Here is a 23237-nt window from a genome sequence, read left to right as displayed (position 1 = left end):
CTCCCCATACTTTTTAATCAGATTCAGGCCATACTCTGGTACATTGATAAGGTCTTTGGGCCACACGCTTGACATCTCTGATCCTGTATTTTTATTTATTTTGTAAAAATTTCTCAAGTATGCTTTAATGAGATTCAAGATGCATTGTTTAGTTTTGCTAAATGTTTTCTTCTTTTCTCTCTCTCTTTTTTAAAATCATTATTACAAAGTCACCAGGTAGGGAAGGGCATGTTCAAAAATTGATGTGATTTAAAAAGCATCAATAAAAAAATTTTAAAGGATCTAAAAAAACATTTTTTAAAAATAGCTGACTTAGAGCAATTTAAATTTTCCAAAGTACTTCATATACTATTTTCTTTGATCCTCATGATTACCTTGTCAAGTAGGGTGCCTTGCCTATATTCTTGTAGATTTTCATATTTAAATGTTTCTCTTGGTTTCCCTTGCTGGTCAGACAGAAACTGACCCTCAAGCCAATTAATGATCAGGTAAGAAACAAGGCCATTGGTTTGGAAGCCAGAAGACCCAAGGTTTTATCCAGGATTTGTGAGCTTCCAAAAGGAACTTGGGAAAATCATCATAATAAAATAATCAAAGAACCAGATTCATCAAGTTGGATGGGATCTTAGAAGTGACCTAGTTCAACTCCACTATACCCCCTTATTTATTTATTTGTTTGTTTGTTTGTTTTAAGGCCTTAACTTCTGTGTATTGGCTCCTAGGTGGAAGAGTGGTAAGGGTGGGCAATGGGGGTCAAGTGACTTGCCCAGGGTCACACAGCTGGGAAGTGTCTGAGGCTGGATTTGAACCTAGGACCTCCTGTCCCTAGGCGTGACTCTCAATCCACTGAGCTACCCAGCTGCCCCAATACCCCCTTATTTTATAAGCCTAAAGAAGGGAAAAGACTTATCCAGTCATCTAATGACATAGAGCAGTGATTCCCAAAGTGGGCGCCACTACCCCTGGTGGGTGCTTCAGCAATCCAAGGGGGTGGTGATGGCCACAGGTACATTTATCTTTCCTATTAATTGCTATTAAAATTTAAAAAAAAATTAACTTCCAGGGGGCTAAGTAATATTTTTTCTGGAAAAGGGGTGGTAGGCCAAAAAAGTTTGGGAACTACTGACATAGAGGCAGAGATGAGATTCGAACTCAGATCTCCTCGCTTCCTCTCTCCGCTCCTCTTTTCAGTTTAAATGCAGAGAGAACCCGATGAAAGTGAGGTGATAAGGGTTTCCTTCCACTCTCTCCAGGGCTGCTATTGAAGACTAAGAGAAATTGGATCTCACAAGAGTTTTGAAAAGTACTAGGTCAAAGGAATAACCTCTAAATCAATTAGTCTTGATTTAGTTAAGATTGATTATTTTGATTTTATTCTGATTATCAGATTAAGTTCCCATCTTGGGAAAAGCTACCCTTTGCAGCTAAGCTAAACTAGAATAGGCATAACTTCTCTTATGGATCAATAAAGTTTTATCATTTAGTAGCAGATAATTTGGAATAAGAAATATTTCTCTGTAGGAATAGAATAATTACTAGATTGAGTTAAATAGAAATTCTAAGTTCTTCAAGGGTAAGTTCCCCAAAGAGATGTTCCCTTTTCACTAGCTCTCCTGGAACAAGTTCTTTCCAGTAAACCCACAGTAGCCACCGTTTAAGAGACCACTAGAAGGTACTTCCCTAAAAAGACACAGATTGATGGATGGATGTTCTAACCCAATTGGAAAATAAATCTAATAGTTGTCCCACCCTAGGAACTCCTCGGTATACCCTTGACACATTCACACTGTAAAAGTTGGCCATAACGATGAAAGTAGTTCCGAGAAGTACACTGGTCAAGTGATCTGTCTTGTCCAATTGGATTATGTGTAAAAAAAGTTTCTTAAGATTTTTGTCACTTTTCATGACTTGGCAGTTTTGGGCCTTACATTATACTCAGATCCCAGAGAGAGAAAACAACTGAAAAGTAAGTAAATATGATATTTTCTGTGAATAAGTTAGGGTAAGAAAACAGAAGAAAGGGATTTAAAAGCTTTTAAGGGATTTGAAAGGAAAGGAAAGAGACAAAAAAAATTATACCCTGAACCCTTCAGGAATGTATAGTCTGCATCAGACTTTTTTTTAAGTGCAATTCTAGTTAACTAATTAATATGTGAAGTTTTAATGAAAGCAGATACTTTAAATCAAGAAATTATTATGCTACAAATCAAAGGATACTTTTAATATAAGTCATTTTGACCAAATGACAATAAGGTGAATTTTATTACAGATCACAAAGGATTATAATCTGCTTTATTATCAAAGAGTTATTGAAATTGGTATAGCAGTTTTTAAAAAAAATACGATATTCTTTAGACTTCTAGTTTTCCTTTTATTGTGGAATTTGGAAAAATATTAGACATGTGAATTCTCCTTTAATGAGAATGTGCCTTTAAATACATAGTTATATATAATTTTTCTAAAATATTATAAAGTGCTGTTTGAAAGGCCACTTTGCTACTGAATTAATCAAGTGAATATGATAATAATCTGAAAAAACTGTAATAATGAAGTGTCTTTTGCCTTAAATTCTTATGACTTAAAAAGAAGATTTAGAACTCCCCAGACAGAGTTGTGATCTGAATCTGTCTTTGTGATTGGGTAAAGTGACTTTGAAATGGACTAAGTTGATGTCGTTTGGCTAAAGTAAGTTTAGTATCTTGTCACTTGGACTGCTAAAAGATAGCAAAATTATTCAAAATTATTCATTATTCAATAGGATTTGTTTTCCTCAATGTTATCCCCTTAGGGGACAACTAGGTGACTCGGGAAGATTCAGAGCTAGGACTAAAGACAGGAAGTCCTGGGTTCAAATCCTGTCTCACATACTTCCTAACTTAACCTCCACTGCCTTAGCATTTACCCTTTTTCTGCTGTGGAACCAATACAGAATATTGATTCTAAGATGGAAGGTAGGTTTTTTTCCTTTAAAATAAACAAATTAGTCTCCTAAAGAGGAACACTTCAGTCTTACCATTTATAACTGCCCTTTAATGTAAGTTAGCAAGTGGTTCAGAGTAATAACTGAGAAATTAAACATTCGACATTCTAAAGTACTACAAAAAAGAAATTTTTCTTTTTTTTTTTTTTAATACTTTTTTAAATGCTTTTTTTGTACGGGCTAGGCAATGGGGGTTAAGTGACTTGCCCAAGATCATAGAGCTAGCTAAAATTTTTTAAAGCAATCCTGAAGAACTAGAACAAAGCCTGGCATGTGATAAATACTATCTAAATGAACTAATGTTACTTTTAAAATTGACTTTAATTACTCCACACTAGATAACTCTACTGGGTTTCAGATGTCACTGGATGTGATTAACAATATACCAACAGGGATAAAACAGATGATTTTCTCTATAATTTTAAAATATGTTCCACTGAATTATTGCCATCTGACTAGTAATAATTTTCATATTTTAAACTACATGACAAGGGGCAGCTAGGTGGTTCAGTATATAGAAAGCCAGGCCTAGAGATAGGAGATTCTGGGTTCGAATCTGGCCTCAGACATTTCCTATCTGGGTGACCCTGAACAAGACAATTAACCCCCATTGCCTAGCCCTTACCATAATTCTGCTTGGAACCAATACACAATATTGATTCTAAGGTGGAAGGTGAAGGTTTAAAATATATACATATTTTTTTAAATACATGATATTGGGTATGCAAAATTTTCTCTGGTATTTTGAAAGCAGAGAAAATCTGTTAAAACAAATTACTTGTCATTCTTATCTAAAAACTGTTAGGCCATAAATGTACGTTATAGAGAATTTGACAAAAATGTTTGAAAAATTGTTCCTATTTAATGAGATATGTTTTGTTTTAAATTAAGAAAATAATAATGAAAAATGACTTATTTTGGGAAGAAAAGTATAGCAAAACCCTCTTAAGAGGTCTCTGGGAAGTTCCCTTGGTCTTCCTACTTGACTGGTTATAACAAGATCTTCCCAGCCCTGCTGCCAACATGTTGTAAAACTCTGTAAAGCTGCTGTTTAAAGAACTAGGACCTCTCCCAGCTAAAGTAGAGACATTTATTACTTTAACTTTAAATGGTGAGTTTGGTCTGAGATCATTTCGAAAATCATGAAATTATATCGGTTAATAATTAGTATATAGTGAAGCTGCATTTTTTCAATCTTAGAATCAATACTATGTATTGGCTCTAAGGCAGAAGAGTAGTAAGGGTCAGACAGTAGGAGTTAAGTGACTTGCCCAGGGTCACATAGCTAGGAAGTATCTGAGGCCACATTTGAACCCAGAACCTCCTGTCTCTAGGCCTGACTCTCAATCCACTGAACCACCCAGCTGCCCCCCTGAAGCTGCATTTTTGAACCAACTTCACAGTCTGTAAAATAGTATTCACTGTATTCAGATAAAATTCCAGAATGCAGTATCCAACATTCAACTAATTCCATCAGTTCTTCTGGTTGCTGCCCTCAACACTGGCAGGTGTTCATATGTACACCCAAGTCTGGTCACTATAAAGTCTTCCTTCAATTTCTCAGTGGGTTTAAGCTTATAACTCGAAATTAAAACTCGTACTGGCAAGCTGTCTTCTTTAGTCCTCCTTGAGTGGCCAGATGGACTTTGCCTCCAACAACTATCCTGAATATATGAAAACTTTATCTGTTAATGAATATTGCATGAATCTGAACCAACCTTGCTAATGATTATTGTCACACGAGCACAATAATTATATTCTGCCCTAACATATGATTAATGAAGTTTCGTGATTTGAGGCAGAATCTTGAGGGACTTTAATTTGCTGCCATTCTAAGTTTTGATTTCAGGGATAAGAGTCTGACCTCTCAAAAGGGCACTAGTCCATCATTCGAGAAAAATGTCAGCAGCTCAATAGGAGCAGCAGCTGTGAACTCCTAACAGCGAAGGTGTGTCCCTGGGGAATAGCTGGGGGAGCAACCTTAGGTAGGACTATGGTAGGACCACCTTGACTCAGTTTCCCATACAAGATATTTTCCCACCTGGTTAATTCTGAACCTGATTGTGGACATCCTGTCATTGAATTGGCGGCCTACGACTCGTATCTGAAATCAAACAGAACTAAGGAACAGTAATTGTAATAAATTGTAATAAATGTAAGAAATAAACTCAAATCCTTATCGTGTCAGATTCCACTTAGAATTCTTCCACTTACAAAATCAGAATGCCTGTTCTTCACTTACAACAGCCTTTATCAATTTTTGTTCTATGCATCAACAGAATAAAAACAGAGAGAATAAATATAATTTTTGGTAATTCTATTCAGCTTGCAAGATTATACCCTTCCTCTCCTTGATACTGGCAGAGCAGAGTTTTATTTGTGCAAAAATTAAGTATTTTTCAAGAAAATGGGATATCTCGAAACTACACATATGCAACTCTTACATATTATAAATTGAACTCATTCTGGAACTACTGAAATGCTTAAAGACGGGTCATGGGAACTAATTACACCCTTTAAAAATTATTTTATTTGATTAATTGATTTAGAATATTTTCCCATGGTTACATGATTCATGTTCTTTTCCTCCTCTCCCCGCTCCGGTAGTCAATGAACAATTCCACTGGGTTCTACATATATCATTTACAGCCTTTTTATACATTGTATTGAGTCTAACATGGAAAGTAAGGGTTAAAAAAAAAGTGATGTTCTTGACAGTGCAGTTGCCAAATCAAGCTATAATGAAAGAGTTTTCTAGACTCTACTTCCCTGGTTCAGTGTAGAACAGCCATGAAGTCAATTAGAAATATTTCAGTTGAAGTTGGAAAGTTAGCACAGTCTACTTGAGGCTATAATGGAAGGCAAAGAGTGCTATATCTGCTTTGCAAATTGAAGTTGACTCACTTGCAGAAATGGTGTTGCAGCATTTCCCCAGTGCTCAAGGAGGAGCTTGTGCTATTATTAAACAAACCTGTTGTTCTTATGTTAATCAGTCAGGGAAAATTATCACCAATGTTTATAACCTCCAAAGAATTATGGCTAAGATCTAAAAAATATTGCTGACGGGACTCAAGTTTCTAAGACAACTTTCTGGTGGGACCCGCCATCATGGTTTTCTTAGCTATCTTCCTGGTTTACAGGAAATGGCATTTTTTGCTCCCGTAATCAGATGAGCACTTACAATTTTGATTCTTACTATCTTTGCTCTATGGTACATCCAAATGTCTGCTAGATGCTGAACTAAAGGCTTGCTCCAATCCTATTCCAAACCTCTCTTTGAAAATGATGTTAGAGAGTTACAAAGGAATGAATATGACATGGATGACCCACACGAAGAATCTGAATATCCAAATAATAATCCATATGCTGAATAGGAATTTCCAAATGACATATTACATTTAATTTTGTCCCTGTCTAATACATCATATAGCTATAAGTGATGGGCAGATTTTAAGTAAGACAACCATTTGTCTCCTTATTCTCCTAGAAAAACATCTAAAAGCATGTCTCGATACAAGTCCCAGCCATTTGCATCTCTTTCTGCTAAAAACCTGCTACCTGCTTCCCGAATGTTCCAAATCTGCAAAATGGAAAGATCAGAACCACCATCCAATTCACAACCTGAACAGAAATGTTCTGTTGGCAGAGATGTAGTTCAAGGTTTTCATCATGGAATCATTGTCTGTAATTCAGGTAATGCTTTCTTTAAAAGAGTTCAACCGAAAGAGAGTAAGCCAAAATGTACAAAGGGGGATGATAAATGTGTTATTACAAAGAAGAGCAGGAAAAATTGCCCTTCGTGCCACTTCACCAAATGCATCCTAGCAGGAATGGACCAAGGTAAAAGATTTAGGCTTGGGGCACCGAGGAATGATCTTCTCTCAGATGATATAGCCTTACAATACTTTAGAAGTCTGATGATAGAAATGGCAAACGCTGGGTTCCCGTACGGACCATCTGAATAAATTGGTCTTAAAAAAATATGGAGGGAACAGCTTGGTAGCCTAGTGGATTTGAGAATGAGGCCAAGTGATGGGAGGACCTGGGTTCAAATCTGGTCTCAGATACTTCTAGGTGTCTGACCCTGGGCAAGTCACTTAACTCCCATTGCCTAGCCTTCACTATCCTTCTGCCTTGGAACTAATGCACAGTATTGATTCTAAGACAGAAGATAAGGGTTTTAAAAAACAAAAATAAAAAATACATAAAGATATTGGAGAACATTTCTGAGTGATCCATAAGAAAACTGATTTTCTTGAGGATCAAAGGGAGGAATTGAAAGAAATAACCTCCAAATTAGTATTGATCACTTTGATTTATGTTAGTGGGATTGTAGGATTAAGTTCCCTTCTTGGGAAAAGTTAGTCTTTATAGCTAAGCTAAACATTTCATTACTTATAGATTGATAAAGTTATATCAGTTAATAGCAAGAAATTTAGAGTAAGAAATATTTCTTTGTAGGAATAGAATAATAACTAGATTAAATTAAATATTCTAAGGTTAAGTTCCCTGAGGACAAATTCCTTTTTCTTCTAGCTCTCTTGGGACAATCACCCCTTAAGAGACCATTAAAAGGTTCTTCCATAAAAAAGCTCACAAACTGATAGATACAAATTCTAACTCAGTTAAAATAATAAATCTAATAATTATTCCATTCTCACATCCTGGCCACATCCACACTCAGAAAGTTAACAATAATGATGAGGGTGGTTCCAAGAAGCACAATGATCAAGTGACCTGTCTTGCCCAATTGAATTATGTATAAAATAAGTTTAAGATTTTTGTTCCTTTCTATGACTAGTAAGTTTCTCTTTTTTACTATAAAAATAAGCTCTGCAAATCCATTTGTCTCTAATCACTGAGGGATTAAATGACCTGGTTTAATAGCAATTTGCAGACCTTGCTCTTAAATCATTGTACTCTAAAGTCTTAAACCTCAGACTTTTCTTTTCAGATAATATATTAACACAGGCCCAAGGACATTATTCTTATCTCACCTTGGCTATAACACCAAAGAAGTGGCATGGGTCCTCAGTCTGGTCCATCTCCCTGAGGAGGTGAATTCAAATCCTGTCTCAGGCATCCTGACCTCTCTCAACTATGCCCTTTCCTATCCCACAGCAAGGTATCTAGGCATCTCCCCCTCTCTAAAGGAATCATTCAGAGGAAAATTATGACGGGATATGGAGACAAAGAACAGAGGAAGGGCACTAGGACTCAGAATTTGCAGATTGGGCATGAAAAACCCATCTCTTCTCCCCCTTCCCTAAATGAATTCTGCTTGGGAACCTGGTCTAAATGAATATCCAGAATTAGCTAGAAGATATCCTGTACCTTGTTCCACAGCTCCTTCTCCCTCCCTGACACCCTTCTAACAGTCTGCAGAGGCAAGGAATACTCAGAATCTCATAGTCCAGCTGTCAGTAAAAGATTCCACCACCCACTTAAAAATCTCCTGTCATGACTTTTAGGAATAAAGAGTGATAACAGAGGCAAATTAGGGGAACACTGTTTTATACCAATAAACACTCATTTACCAGTCAGATCTACAGATAAGGGAAGAATTTGTGACCAAAAAAGGCACAGAGAACATTATGAGATATAAAATGGATAATTTTGATTAAATTAGATTTAATGGGTTTTACACAAACAAAACCAATGCAACTAAGATTAGAAGGGAAACAAAAAACTAGGGGAAAATTTTATAGCAAATGTCTCTGTCAAAGGCCTCATTTCTCAGATATATAGAGAACTGAGTCAAATTTTAAGAATACAAGTCATTCTCTGATTGATAGTCAAAGAACATGAACTGGCAGTTCTCAGATGAAGAAATTAAAACTTACCTAGTCATATCACTATTGAAAATGCAAATTAAAATGTGGTACTTTACACTCATTGTCTAATATGACCCAAAAGGAAAATGATAATTATTGGAGGGGATGTGGGAAAATCAAAGCACACTATTGGTGGAATTGTGAATGGATAAAATTATTCTGGAGAACAATTTGGAACCATCCCCAAAGGGCTATAAAACTGTGCATTCCCTTTGACACAGCAATTTCACTACCAAATCTGTATCCTAAAGAGCTCAAAGAAAAGGGAAAAGGTTTTTTTTGTATAAAAATCTTTATAGTACCTCTTTTTGTGGTGGCAAGTAACTGGAAACTGAGGGGATGTTCATCAATTGAGGAATGGCTGAACAAGTTGTGGTATACGACTGTAATGGAATACTATTGTGCCATAAGAAATAATGAACAGGATAAGGTCAGAAAAACCTGGAAAGACTTATATGAACTGCTGCAAAGTGAAGTAAGCAGAACCAGGAAAACAGTTATATAGAGTAACAGAAATATTATACAATAATCAACTGTGAAGAACTAAACTATTATCAGCAAAACAAGGTCCTAAAAGACTCATGATGAAAAATGTTATCTATAGTCAAAGAAAAAAACTGATGGAACCTGATTGCAGATCAAAGCATGCTATTCTTCACTTATGAATTTTTAATTGTATAAGTGATATGTGATTTCAATCATGACATAGGGAATACGGAAACAGGTATTGTGTGAAAGCATTGTACCTCTGTTATATTATCGTCTCAGGGAGGGAAGGCAAAGGAGGAAGAGAGAGAACAGAAATCTTAGAATGTCAGAAAAACAATTGTCAAAACTTGTTTCTACATGCATTAAAAAAAATTTTTTTTTAAATGATGAACAGGATGGTTTCAGAAAAACCTGGAAAATCTTATACAAACTGATGCAGAGTGAAGTGAGCAGAACCGGTAACATTGTACACAGTAACAGCAATATTGTATTAGGATCAACTGTGAAAAACTCCAAGGGACTCATGATGAAAAATGCTACCACTATCCTAAAAGGCATTGATGGAATCTGAATGCAGATCAAAGCAAACCATTTTTCATTTTATTTCCTTTATGAGTTTTTTATTGCTGAATTTGGAAATATATATTGCCTGATAGACATGTATAACTTTTATCAGATTACTTTCTTGGGGAGGATGGAGAGAATTTGGATTGCAAAATGTCACAAAATAAATTGTTTTAAAATTGTTTCTACATGTGATTGAGAAAAGAATTGCAATAAAATATTACTGGGAAAAAAATCTCTTGTGTAAGAGGAAGCCTACGGGGATTGCCAGGAAACTAGTGTTGAGGCTCTAATGAAAAGCTCAGGAGCGATGAGAGATTATTTTAATGCCACCCTTAGAAAAGATAATAAATTAGTAGGAATATCTAATATCTCACAAAAAGAAAATAATAAATTGAATATAAAGTTGGTCATCAGATTTTCTAGGCCTAAAGTGCCTATTTGTACAAAGGGGTATAACAGACCTTCATCTCTGGCAGTAATTTGACACATTTACTATATGGCCCTCCATCCTGTTGTGTGTGGTTATTTAGATTTTATGGGGCTCCCAGAACAAGTCTTCATCATTGCTAGGATTCCCACCATATAAAAGACCATGGTTCAAGCTGAGAGTCAGGTCACCTAAAAACACAAGTACTAAGTGGGTCACAAACTTGATTTGTGACTTCAGATAAAAAATACAACACAAAAAAAGTTCCTTTATTTTGCTGAGCCTCATCCCACCAGTCTGAAAAATAGGTATAATAACCTCTGTGCGCTCTCGCTCTCTCTCTCTCCTCTCTCTCTCCTTTCTCTCTCTCTCTGTCTTCTCTCTCTCTCTCTCTCTCTCTCTCTCTCTCTCTCCATCTGCTAGATTTCAGAATGATCCCTTCCCTCTTTAGAGCTCTCACAGCTCTCGCTGTCCATGCTATACGCACTGGCCCTTAGTCATATTCTGTCTCGTGGAGCTCTCGTATCAATTTTCTTGTCTTATTTGTCTCCTCCTGTTGACTGCCTCAAAAAGCTCACATGGGACTGGGCACAAACGAGGCTCTCGGCACTAGCTGATCTGTTGATTGACTCACAAAATCATTAGAGTCGGGAAAAGGGAGAAACCAAATTTCTCCTTACTGAAGATTCAGAAGATAGGACTACTTACTAAAATACTTACTGGATTTTCCCTGCAATAGATCCAAGGTTCTTAAGAAACCCTGAGGGGAGAATTTTTGTGATAGGGCTCAGTTCTGGGCAGCCAGCTGAACCACTTCTGCCTTCCTCACCCACTGGGAATGCAGTCTAACATCTTGGCTGAGATGGAGAAAGGCAAGATCTTGCCGGAGGAGAGAGCTAGAGCTTCTTAAGTGTGTGTGGACTGCTTGGAAGTCTGAGGAAGCCTAGGGGCCCTTTCTCAGAATAAGGTTATTAAACAATGGAAGGAAACTTTCAGTTAGAAATTAGTTGGGTTGTTGTTTTTTTTTTTTTTCATTCCAAGTTCAGACCCCTTTGCCCTTTCACCACAGCTAGAGTATAAGGAAAGGCTATGGGTGATACTCTCTCTCCCATCCCCAGAAGAAAAGATAGCAAAGAATTATGGCTGTTTCCTCCAATTCAATGTGGGTCCTTCCTGGGTTATAAAGCATAACAATCTTGATTAGAGATTGCTGTGTGGCACTAGGAAGGTAGGGTGGGGGATAAGGGCAAGAAAAAAGAGAACAAGCATTTGTTAAGTGCTTACTATATACCAGGAACTGTGCTAAGTGCTTTATAATTCTCATTTGGTCCTCACAACCAACCTAAGAGGTAGGTGCTATTGCTAGTCCCATTTGAAAGTTGAGGAAACTGAGGCACTTAGCCCAGGATCACAGAGCCAAGAAGTATCTGAGGCTAGGTTTGAACATCCAGGCCTCAGAAACGCTCTAGGCCCACCCAGCATCTGGTCCAAACAGCTTCACTATTCAAATTATTTCTGTGGTAGTAGTAGAATCCAAATCATCCTTAAAGGTGGATCCAATCTAACTCACTAAACCAAGCATCCATCTCTAAGGAACACAATATGGTCCTTATAACTTGGCTTCATTTCCATATTACAAATATGATTAGCCTACTGTTGTTTAGTTAATTAGTTATAATGGATTCTTCGTGACCCCATCTGGGTTTTCTTGGCCAAAATACTAGAACGGTTTGCCATTTCCTTCTACAGCTCATTTTATGGATGGGGAAACTGAGGCAAATGGAGTGATATGGCTTGTTCAAGGTCATTTGACTCCAGGGCACTCTATCCACTTTGCCACCTGGCTGCTTGCTAGGTCTACTTGTTGTTCATCCTTCATTTTGAAAAGGACCAAAGTCATCATGAGGTTATGTTCTGACTCTATGAGGACTGGATTTAAGTGAGGCAGAGTTACACAAAGTCTTCAGCCTCACCCTCTCTTTTCCAGTCATCCAAGTCCAGTGGCAAAACAAAAGTCAGGACAAAGTGGATGTTGGCATCTCCAGTGTCTGACCAAGCTCTAAGTACTCCACAGTGTCTGTTTTAGCCACAAATTGTTCTCATTCACCCATTCCACCAGGGGAAATCTTCACTTGGGGGGCAGACATCTTCCTAACTCATGGAAGGGTTTGAGGACTATCGGTTACCCTCAACCCAGCTTATCCTGCCCACCAGGATGGTTTCTCCTGGGTGTGGCCCCTGTACATGCTCCAGCCTTTTGGAACCACTGGTGACAGCTGGGTGAAAGGCAGACACCAAAGAGAGATGAGCAGGGCTGAAAAGGGCTCAGCAAACCCCCATACCAGCGGTGCTAGTTTTCCTGCAGTACCTACCAGAGGAAGAATTCAAATCCAATCCTAGCATTCTTCCCTCTCCTAAAACACCTTTTTTCCTCCCCCTGATATGTATTTATTTCTCCATCTACCTACCATTCTTCCATTCATCCATCCATCTATCTATTCCTAAAACACTTCTTAAGGGAGAACCTTTGCAATTCTAGACAGAACAACCCCAAATTAATAGCAGCCAGAATACAAGGAACTATCTTTCCTGCTGGACTCAGGTATCTTTTACAGGTTTCATCCCCAGTATGTGAAAATCTAGTGTGACACAGGGAATAAATTAAAGAGTGCTTCTCCTTCTTACAAAATGATTCCCCTGTGGGATTCATTTGAATTGAAAGAGGGCTTTATTTACATGCAATGGCATAGTCATTGAACTACATATTGAAATGAAGCCCATCAACAAAATCACTGTCCCCATTCTCTTTCTTGCACTCACCAACACCAGTCTCTAAGTCCAGATGATTCTGACAACCATTTCCAAAGGGTAACAGGTGCTACTTTGGCTCTGAATTACTCTTGGGAACCAAAACTGGCCAAAAATTCCCAAAACTGAGGTCCAAATTCCCATTTAATCTTTTCTCTCTCTCCTCTCTCTGCCTTTCTTCTTTCTCTCTCTCTCACTCACTCATTCTCTCTTCCTTCCCCCTCTCTCCTATCAAACATTTTCCTATTAGGAAAATTGTATGACAGTTTTTCTGTAAGTCAGTCAGTGAGGTTGTCTCTGGTGAATCTAAGGCAGGAATGGCCTATTCTCTGTCTCTGTCTTCTTTCTCTCTCTCTCTCTATCTCTCTCTCTCATATATATTAAAAACTCTTACCTTCTGTCTCAGAATTAATTCTAAGTTGGGAAGTGTCTGAGGAAAGATCTGAATCCAGGTCCTCCTGATGCCAAGCCTGGTGTTCTATCTGCTGTGCTATCTAACTGCCCCTACTGTGTGTTCTTAAGATACCAGGATAGAGGTGCCAGGATACTGTGGGGAGCTAGAATACAAAGGGAAGCACTCACAATGTCTGTTCCAATCAGGGTTGTCTCTGTATTCTGGAAACATCACATACAATTCTACCTCTGTGTCTATTTTTATTTATTTATTTTATAAATCCTTACTTTCTAACTGACAGTAAGTATTGGTTCCAAGGCAGAAGATCCCTAAGGGTGAGGCAACTGGAGTTAAGTGACTTCTCCAGGGTCACACAGCTAAAAAGGATCTGAAGTCAGATTTGAACCTAGGTCCTCCCATCTTGTGGTCTGGCTCTCTATCCACTGAGCCACCTGGCTGCCCCTTACCTCCATCTCTTTAAAGGCTGCTGCTATTCTTTCTATCTAGAAAGTCCTTCTCCATGCTCTTCTTACCTCCATTTAAACTCTTCCCAGTCCTTTGACCCCCTCCAGAAAAACCTTCCTAGATCACCTTCTCCAAGGCCACATGCTTCTCCTTGGACCTTGGCTCATCTGAAACACACAATCGAGGCCTAAATCATATGCTTTAAGCTCTCTCATTCTTTCACATGTGCCGCTTGTTTCTCTCTAGGAAGTTGGGCTGTGTCTCAGCTTGGGCAGAGGCCGAGAACAGGGTCCAGAATAGACATCAGACATGCCAAATTGTTGTTAATGATGATGATTTAACCCAAATGATGCCAAGAATTCTGCTCCCCCATCATCATTAGAGGGGCAGCTAGGAGGTGAAGTGGAGAGAGTGCCAGACTTGGAGTCAGGAAAACTCATCTTCCCAAGTTCAAATCTGGCCTGAGATACTTACTAGCTGTGTAACTCTGAGCAAACCACCCTACCCTTGTTTGCCTTAGTTTCCCTTTCTGTAAAATGAGCTGGAGAAGAAAACGGCAAATCAGTCCTGTGTCTTTGCTAAGAAAACCTCAAATGGGGTCACAAAGAGTGAGCCAGGGCTGAAAAACAATGGAACAACACCAACAACATCATTAGAGAATTCCTGAGAGCTCCTCTCTCCCAATCTCAGCACCACTCCATGCTCATTGTGCTGAATCTGAAAAGCCAGTTCTTGCCAGCTTTTAAGGCCCAGAGACAGATTAGAAGTTTTTACAGAGTCCAACTATCGCAAACACTTTCCTAGGAAGACTGTCTAGTGATTCCCCACACCAAGGAAACGCCTTTTCACCAATCGAGGGATGGCTATGAGAATCTCTAAGCCAAGGTTTGCCATCCTCAAGCCAACATCCAGTTAAGAGTTTCTCAGGAGGTAGGTGGGTGGCTCAGTGATTGGAGAGGCAGGCTCATAGAGAGGAGGTTCTGGGTACAAATCTGGCCTCAGACACTTCCCAGCTGGGTGACCCTGGACAAGTCACTTAACCTCCATTTGCCTACCCCTTATCACTCTTCTGACTTGGAACCAATGCACAGTGTTGATTCTAAGACTGAAGGCAAAAGTTTATATTTAAAAAAAAAAGTTTCTCAGATTCTTTCTGGGGGGAATCCTGAGCTATTATTATAGATTTAGAGCTGGAAAAGGACCTCATAATGTTGCTGAGTACAACCCCCTTGTTTTTTGTTTTTATTTTAAACCCTCACCTTCCATCTTAAAATCAATACTGCAAATTGGTTCTAATGCAGAAGAGCAGTAAGGGCTAGGCAATGGGGGTTAAGTGACTTGTCGAGGGCTACCCAGTTAGGAAGTGTCTGAGGCCACATTTGAACCAAGACATTCTTTCTCTGAGTCTGGTTCTCCATCCACTGAGCCACCTGGCTGCCCCCCGCCCCCGCAACCCCCATGCTTTAAAGATTCAGAAACTGATTGCTTAACAGCTCCAGGAAGAAGGGAAGAAGGGAGGAATTTGGATCATATAACTTTGGAAAACTTATATGGAAATTTATTAAAATAATAATATAATAATAAATTTTAAAATAAAAATAATTAAAAATAATAAAGATTTAGAAATGGAGACAGAGATGTTAAGTGATTAGCCCAAGGGCACAGAGGGAGGAAAACAAAGAGCCAGGATCCAATCCCCATCCATCCCCCTTCTCCCCCACACTGCCAGGACCATAAGGATGAGAGGAGGGAGTCTGAGGCCTCGGTCTACCCGGAAGGCTACACTCTTCCGAAGCCCAACCCAGAGGTCCTCTGGGGCAGGGAAGTATTGAAAGCATCACGATTCCAAGAGGCCAGATCATTCCAAAGGGTGGAGCTTCTTGGAGGCCAAGCCTAGTTTCCTTCTACAAACAACCCAAATCTCCACTCCAACAATCCATTTGAGCCCTGCCGCCTCTGCATCTCTTCCCTTTGACAATATCCCTCCCAGCTTCCCAAGGAAAGCCCAAGAGAGACGAGAGACATAGGCCTAGGAAGCTCCAGGAAACTCGGCCCATCCCAGGAATCCAACAACTTCTCTGGGGTCATCCAGGCCAGCTGGGATTCCTGGGCTCCCCACCCTGACCACCACCAATGCCCACATTCCTCACACCTCTCGCCCCTCCTCCCCACAACAAAGAAGTCAGCCTAGATTAAGTAGCCCAAAGGAAGGAACCTAGATGAGTTCATTAGCTCCAGGATGAGGTGAGGGGCAACTGGGTGGCACCGTGGTTAGAGCAACAGGCCCGGAGACAGGAAAGATGGAGTTCAACTCTGGCCTCAGAAACTCACAAGTAGCAGGACCCTGAGTAAGTTGCTTAACCCTCTTTGCCTCAGTTTCCCCAACTGTAAAATGACCTAGAGAAGGGAATAGCAAATCATTCTAGTATCTTTGCCAAGAAAACCCCAATTGGGGTCAAAAAAAGTCTGGAGTAAGTCTGAGTGACTAAAGACTAAATAACGGCCAGAATGAGCCATTTGGAGATAACAGGCAAACCACCTCTTTTAAAGATGACATTTAGGGGGCAGCTGGGTAGCTCAGTAGAATACAAGCTCCACAAGGTCAGAACTGTCTTTCTTTCTGCGAGCATCTCTTTCTCAGTCATTTAGCACAGTGCCTGGCACACAGTAAGGGCTTAATAAATGCCTGCTGATTTGGCCAGTAATTGGCTCTATCCGATTCTCCAGATGGCATTCTGAGAGGATGCTCGGTGTGGTTCCAGCTCTTGTGGCACTGAACCGCCATCTTGGCTCCGCTCCCCAGATGGTATTCTGAACTGGAGTTCTGATAAGGGAGTCACCAGGATTGCCAGCTCTAAATTGGAAACGGGAAGTGGGAAAGAGGAATGTATTCCAGAGATGAATGCCATTCTACAGGGGTTATTATGATAATTATTATAATAATAAAAATAGCCCACTGGTTACTCGAGCTTCTTCTCTTTGAAGAGTTCAGACTTATCTCTAGTCACTCATCTTCCTCCCATCCCAGCCCAGGCCCTTTATTATCTTCATCTGAAAGAGAAGGAAACCCAGGTTCAGAGAGAACATCCAGCCACAGCTGGCACCCGTACCGCCTGACATCCAAGCCAGTGTTCTGGCCCAACAGCCCAAAGGTTTTACTAGCCCTCTACGTCCTCATAAACCCAAGTTCTATTCCTTTCTGCCTTGTATCTGATGGAGCACCTGCCACGTGCTCAGTTATGTACCGAGGGTCACGGAGGTGGGGTAGGCTGCGGAGGATGTGATCCTTCACACAAAGTGAAAAACGAGGTTGTCTTGCCTTCAAGAAATTTAACCCGCAGGAACTGGAATTAGATTTCATCATTTTCATTAGTAGTATTATTAGATCATTTAGAAAGGCTTTGCCAGCCCTGCAAAGAGAAGATCTAGATCAAATCTTGCCTTTGCTACATCCTGGCTTTAAGGAAATCACTTTTTTCTTTTTAAAAACCCTCACCTTCCATCTTAGAATCAATACTGGGTACTGGTTATAAGACAGAAGAGTGGTAAGGACTAGGCAATGGGGGTGAAATGACTTGCCCAGCTAGGAAGTGTCTGAGGCCACATTTGAACCCGAGACCTCCCGTCTCCAGGCCTGGCTTCTCTATCCACCGAGCTACCTAGCTGCCCCAACTTGTGTTTCTATGAAGGGCTACCATTTTTTTTATAGTTCTTTAAGGTTTGTCAAAACCCTTACAAATATTAAGTAATTTTATCCTCAAAACACTGAGGATGATGATAATAATAGCTAGTATTTTATATAAGGCATTAAAATTTGCAAAGCATTTTACAAATAGTTTATTTGATCCTCCCAAACAATGGGCAGTAGGTCCTACTATTATTTCCATTCTACAGAGGAGGAAACTGAGGCAGCAAAGGCTAACTCTGCATGAAGCAGAGTTTCTAGAACACACAGATTGTAAAGCAGCAGAACCAGAACCCAAACTCATTTTCTGGCCAATTGCAGCATCCTCGGTTAGACCTGTGAGCATCTCCAAAGTAAGGGCTGTCTTTTCCTCCCAGCTCCCCAACAGCACAGGGCTGGGTGAAGATGAGAAAACAGATTGATTGCTGTGTAGCCCTGACCTGGGCTCATTCCTATCCCGTGCCCCAGTTTTTCCTCAGCAGGGAGGCGGCCAGGCCAGTCACAAGAGGGAGGTCATTCCTTGTGCTGTGGGAGTGATACACTGGACTTAGTTTAAACTACAAAATATCCACAGTCTGTTTTGTAGGATGTCGAGGAGGTTCAAGGAGGTCTAAGGCAAAACAAGAGAGATAAGAGGGAGATAAGACCCAAGTGGTCCTTTAGTAGAAGCCAGTCAGCATCAAGAGAGAAAAGTGTTGGGACAGCAAGGACAGACAACCAGGCATAGAGACAAAAGGTCCTGGACTCAAAGCTGACCTCAGATACTTCCTAGCAGTGTGACCCTGGGCAAGTCACTTAATCCCCATTACTGCTCTTCTGCTGAGGAACCAAGACACAGTATTGATTTTAAGGTAGAAGGTAAAGGTTAAAAAAAATTAAGTAAATAAATAAAGAGCATTAATTAAACAAAGAGAAACCCTGCTCTGATGCAGACATGACTTGTTATAAGGGAGAATTCTGGACAATGACTGATAGGAGAACTAATATTTGGCACAAAGTAATATAATGACTCACACCAGAGTGAGAAGAAGTGTGATTGGATTATGTAGGAGTAAAAATGAATAAATACTCCTAGTTTTTAAAAATATATAGGATTTTAATAATAATCAAAAAGAAAAGGATTCTTTTAGTCAAGTGAGCAGAGCAAAGAGGGCCAGAGACTCACATCTGCAGCACTTTACCAAAGCAAAGCTTACATAGCTTGGGAAAATGATGAAGATTTAGCACGTTATTAAGACTTATTTTAACTTTACAGACTTTTCTGCCTTTATTTTTTTTTATTGCCAATAAAGTACACCTGAATTCCATGTGTTAAAAAAGTCCAAGGTCCTACTTTCTTTGTGTGTGTGTTTCACACAAACATACATAGTTCTAACGGCTAAGCTGTAAGCTCTTCCAGGGAATGGGCTGTTTCACATTTGGGTTTATTTCTCTGGGGTTCAACACAGTGCCTGGCACCAAATGGATCATTCTATGAATAATGCTAGTTGATGATAAGGTCTCTTTATAGCCAGAAAAGGAGTCATGGTGGCAAAACTGTAAAGAGCCTTGAATGCCAGGTTGAGGAGTTTCAAATTTATCCCATATGCAAGAAAGATCTAGGTGAAGGTTTTTGAAAAAAGGAATAATGATTAAAAGTGAGTTAATATGGGATTATATTAATATAATAATTAGATTTGTATTTATTATAAGTATATTGTATATAATAAACATAAATACATAAATATAAATGACATGACTTTTATAGAAACATAATTTATATCTTATTTAATTTAAATAATATTTGTCATATTATATATTTATAATTAATATAATATTAACATAGTACAGGATTCTCTGAGGCTGACTGTGGCCCATCCCTAAAAAGTTAGCTCCTTGTTATTCTTTTCTTCCCCATCTCTCCATGAAAATGGCTAATAGGATAGTTTTTCCCCCATGCATCCTCACCCTTATGCCAGGGCTTAAGCTCTGGAAATAAAAGCTATAGAAAAAGATACAAAATCAAGAGGTAAAAGTGAGAACAAGGACAAAAGGAAAACTTTATGGTCCTATCATTGGGGAAGGGGCCAGGGGGTCGCGAGAATCACCCACTAACTGTCCAGTGGCTAGACCATTCAGAGATTCACTCTCTCCTCCTCTTTCTTTCCCTCGTTCTCTCCCTCTCTTCTCTATTTCTCTCTCTCTTTTGCTCCTTCCCTCCCTCTTCTTCTCTCTCCCTCTCTTTCCTCCTCCTCCTCCTCCTTCTTCTCTCTCCTCCTTCCCCTCCTTCTCTCCCTCTTTTCTCTCCCTATTTCTCTCTTCTCTATCTCTCTCCCTTCCTTCCTCTCTCTTCTCTCCCTCTCTTTTTCTCAAGAAAGATCTCTCTCCCTCTTTTTTCCTCTCTATTTCTCTCTTTCAGTCTCTCTCCTCCTCCTCTCACTCCTCTTCTTTTCTCTCCTCTCCTCTCTCTCCTCTCCTCTCTCTCCCTCTCTCTTTCAATCTCTCCCTCTTTTCTTGTCTCTGTCTCTTCTTGTCCCCCTTCCCCTTCTCCCTCCTCCCCCCTCTCTCTATCCCCTTTCCCCTACCTTTCTCCCTCCCTCCTCCTTATCTATAAAATAAAGAATACTAGATGATCTTCCAAGACCCTAATCTTAAATGTGGTGACGGCTTAGGGCCAACAAATCCTTCAAAGAGCTGGATTTTCATTTTAAAATCACTACCTTCCACCCAAGCATATTTGAAGGAAGATTCTCCTCCTAGAGCTGTGTGTTTCCAGAGCCATCCCTAGTTTCACAGCAACCCCGGGCAGCAGCCAACCCATGCCTTTTATTGAAAGAAAGCTCCCAACCCACTAGCCAAGCCCTCGGTTGCCTGGGCAAAGCTTAGGCTAGCATCTGAGGTCACATATGTATGCTCCGGCTGTCTCTGACATCCCATCCTGAGGCCCCTGTGTGCGAGGACACTGTGAATAGCCAGCAGCTGGTAAAATCCAAGTGGCTCAGGGATTAGGGCTGAGAACAAGGAAGAAGAAAGAGCAGATGTAAAAATGGAGGACTTTCTCCTAGGCCTCTCTGGACAGTAAGAAGCTCTTTATATCACCTCTAGTCCTAACCACCAGGGAGACTTTGCCCAAGTCACTCTAGGCCTTAGTCATTCCATCTGCAAAATGGGAATGATTCTATTTACCCCCATCCCTGTCCCCAGCCAAGGCAACAGAATAGTAGTCTTAGTAACAATGACAATAATAATAACTAACATGTATATCGTGATTAAAGCTTTGCAAAAAGCTTCAGTAATAACAATAGTACTTTAAGGTTTGTGAAGTGTTGTCTATGTTACCTCATTCAATCCTCATAATAGCCTTGTGAAGTAGATGCTGTCATTTTCCCCATTTTACAGAGGAGGGGAAAGAGTCCTGAACTTGGAGGCAACCCTGACCCTAGATAGATCCTGAGCAAGGGACTTCAGATTTCGGAGGTTCTGTTTCCTTACGTGTAAAACGGGGGTGTGGGTATTCCCTTACAGAGTGGTTGTATGGAGTTGTTCACTTGTGTCTGACCCTTTGTGAGCCATTTGTGGTTTTCTTGGTAAAAGATACTGGTTTGCCATTTCCTTCCCCAGCTCACTTGACAGAAGAGAAAACTGAGGCAAAGATGACAACGTGACTTGCCCAGGGTCACACTGCTAGTCTGAGGCCAGATTTGAGCTCAGGAAGATGATCATCCTAAACATTCCTCCTCCCCTACCCTGGATTTTCCTGGCAAACGAGGGCAGAGGGTCCCAGACCCAATCCTTCTAAAACTGGCAGTCAGCACAAAGGGTACTACAGAGCTACATGAAGGATGGGAGAACACAGGAGAAGCACCGCTGCTGTCTGCATGTTCCTTTCTTGTCCCTCAAAGAAGTCAGAATGATGGGCTAATCTGGGGCAGAGGAAAAGGGAGCAGCTGGAGAGCCCCAATACTCAGGGGGCAGGCAGAGCGGGTAGTAATTAAGGGAGCATGCAGTGTTCCTCCCTCTGCCTCTTATGTGGGTCAAGAGCCCTCAAAGGGCCCCTAGCCCTTCCCTTAGGGACAGAGGAGCTCCTGAGGGAGTGGTAACCCTTCTCTTGGCCTGGTTTCTAGGCTCTGAGTGCAGAGGTCACTCAGGAGTGGGGACAGCCTCTGTTAATGGGGTGGCTCCTCTCCAAGTACATCTCCTGGCCCTAGTTAATCCTGGGAGAGGACTCCCAAGGAGCTCCCCACTTCCAGACTAGAGAGTTAGATCCAATTCCGCTCTAGGGGAGATGGGCTCTGGTGCTCAAAGTTAAGCCAAGAAGGGTCCTCAGGCCACATCATTTTAGTTTGCAAGTGATAATGGGAAAACACAATATTGGACACTTCTTCTCCCTCCAGGCAGAGCCCAGCTGAGCTCCCTCTAGAACCTGGTCTTTCAAAGAAGGGGGCAGACGAAGACTCACTCCTTGTGCCTGCCCATTTTTTCTCACTCAGCCATCTGGCCCCCTATGAGGGTCCAGGTTAACAGAAGCTAGGCAAGTGTCCCAAGCTTGGGGAGCCAACATCAGGAGGCAAGTCTTCCTGTGCAAAGCTAAAGGCCCTCTGGGATTCTGCCAGGACTCTCCTGTCTAGGGAAGCTCCCCATTAGGGGCTTGTGGCTATTCCTGTCATCAGAGAAGACTGGGCAGAGAAAACCAAAGGCATTCATTTACCTGTACCCCTTCTACCTAGAGATTTCTCCCTTTAGACAATGGCTCAGCCAAAGACGGGAATTCCTAGTTTACCCTGTAAGCTGGCAGGCATAGAGATAAATATGAGCAGCCACAGCTGGACTGGGCAAATGAAGGATGGAGAGCAGAGCCTTTCATGAGAAGGCTTTCCTATAACCATGGGAGGGAGAGAAAAGAGAAATAAGGGAGAGAGGGGGATAGGGGAGAAAATATTTCCGGGAATAGGAAAGGGGGGAGTCTTTTTCTGCAAGATGGTAGATGTCCTTTACCTGTGAAGCCTCCAGGAAGAAAAGCCTCAGCTATTACTGCTATATCTTGTAACCACTCAGGCCTTGACCCGGATCCCTTGGTCCTAACCATCCAAACTCACTGGAGGGACGAATGGAAAGCTCTTCTTTTTTCCATTCCCTAGCTCAGAGTGTCTTCCTGTGGTCTCCCTTTAGGTGAGTCTGCTGAGAAGGGGCAAGGTGGTCAAGTGTCCAGATGCTAACCAGGCCACAAGTCCTGGCTGCGTGGATACACACAAATACTTCTGTACACAATGACCTCAGCTCTGGATCCTAGAAGTTTAATGGAAACAGAGCTCTGTACCAGGAATGGTTAGGAGACGGAAGTTCTAATCCTAGCTAGAAGAGTAGATAACTTCCTTCTCTGTGGGCCTCAGTTTTCTTCTCTATCAAGTGAGGAAAATCCCTCTAAAATCCCTCCTAGCTCCAATATTTAATTCAGGCCAGCCACATTTAAGTATAAGCCAGTCATGACTATTGCTATTTTATTCCAAACTCTTCCTTAACTACTCTCTTGTAGTTGCTTTTTTTTTTTTAAACTCTTCCCTTCTGTCTTAGAATTGATACTAAATATTCATTCCAAGGTAGAAGAGCAG

The 23237-nt window shown here is 40.6% G+C and overlaps 1 protein-coding gene and 1 long non-coding RNA gene across 2 annotated transcripts in view; one reads left to right on the top strand and one right to left on the bottom strand.

Moving 5' to 3' along the window:
• The window catches only part of LLGL1 (LLGL scribble cell polarity complex component 1), a 108193-nt gene that overhangs the window by 57460 nt on the left and 27496 nt on the right, over nt 1-23237 (bottom strand). The gene's annotated exons all lie outside the window — the stretch shown is intronic.
• Nucleotides 1915-9742, top strand: LOC123235586. Its single transcript, XR_006505390.1, has 3 exons — nt 1915-1966; nt 6468-6673; nt 9698-9742. It is a non-coding gene; the product is annotated as an uncharacterized LOC123235586 (long non-coding RNA).

Source organism: Gracilinanus agilis, chromosome 1, assembly GCF_016433145.1.
Source record: "Gracilinanus agilis isolate LMUSP501 chromosome 1, AgileGrace, whole genome shotgun sequence".
Taxonomy (NCBI): Eukaryota; Metazoa; Chordata; class Mammalia; order Didelphimorphia; family Didelphidae; genus Gracilinanus; species Gracilinanus agilis.
Note: the sequence above shows the minus strand (reverse complement) of the source record. Positions and strands in the feature narration are given on the sequence as shown.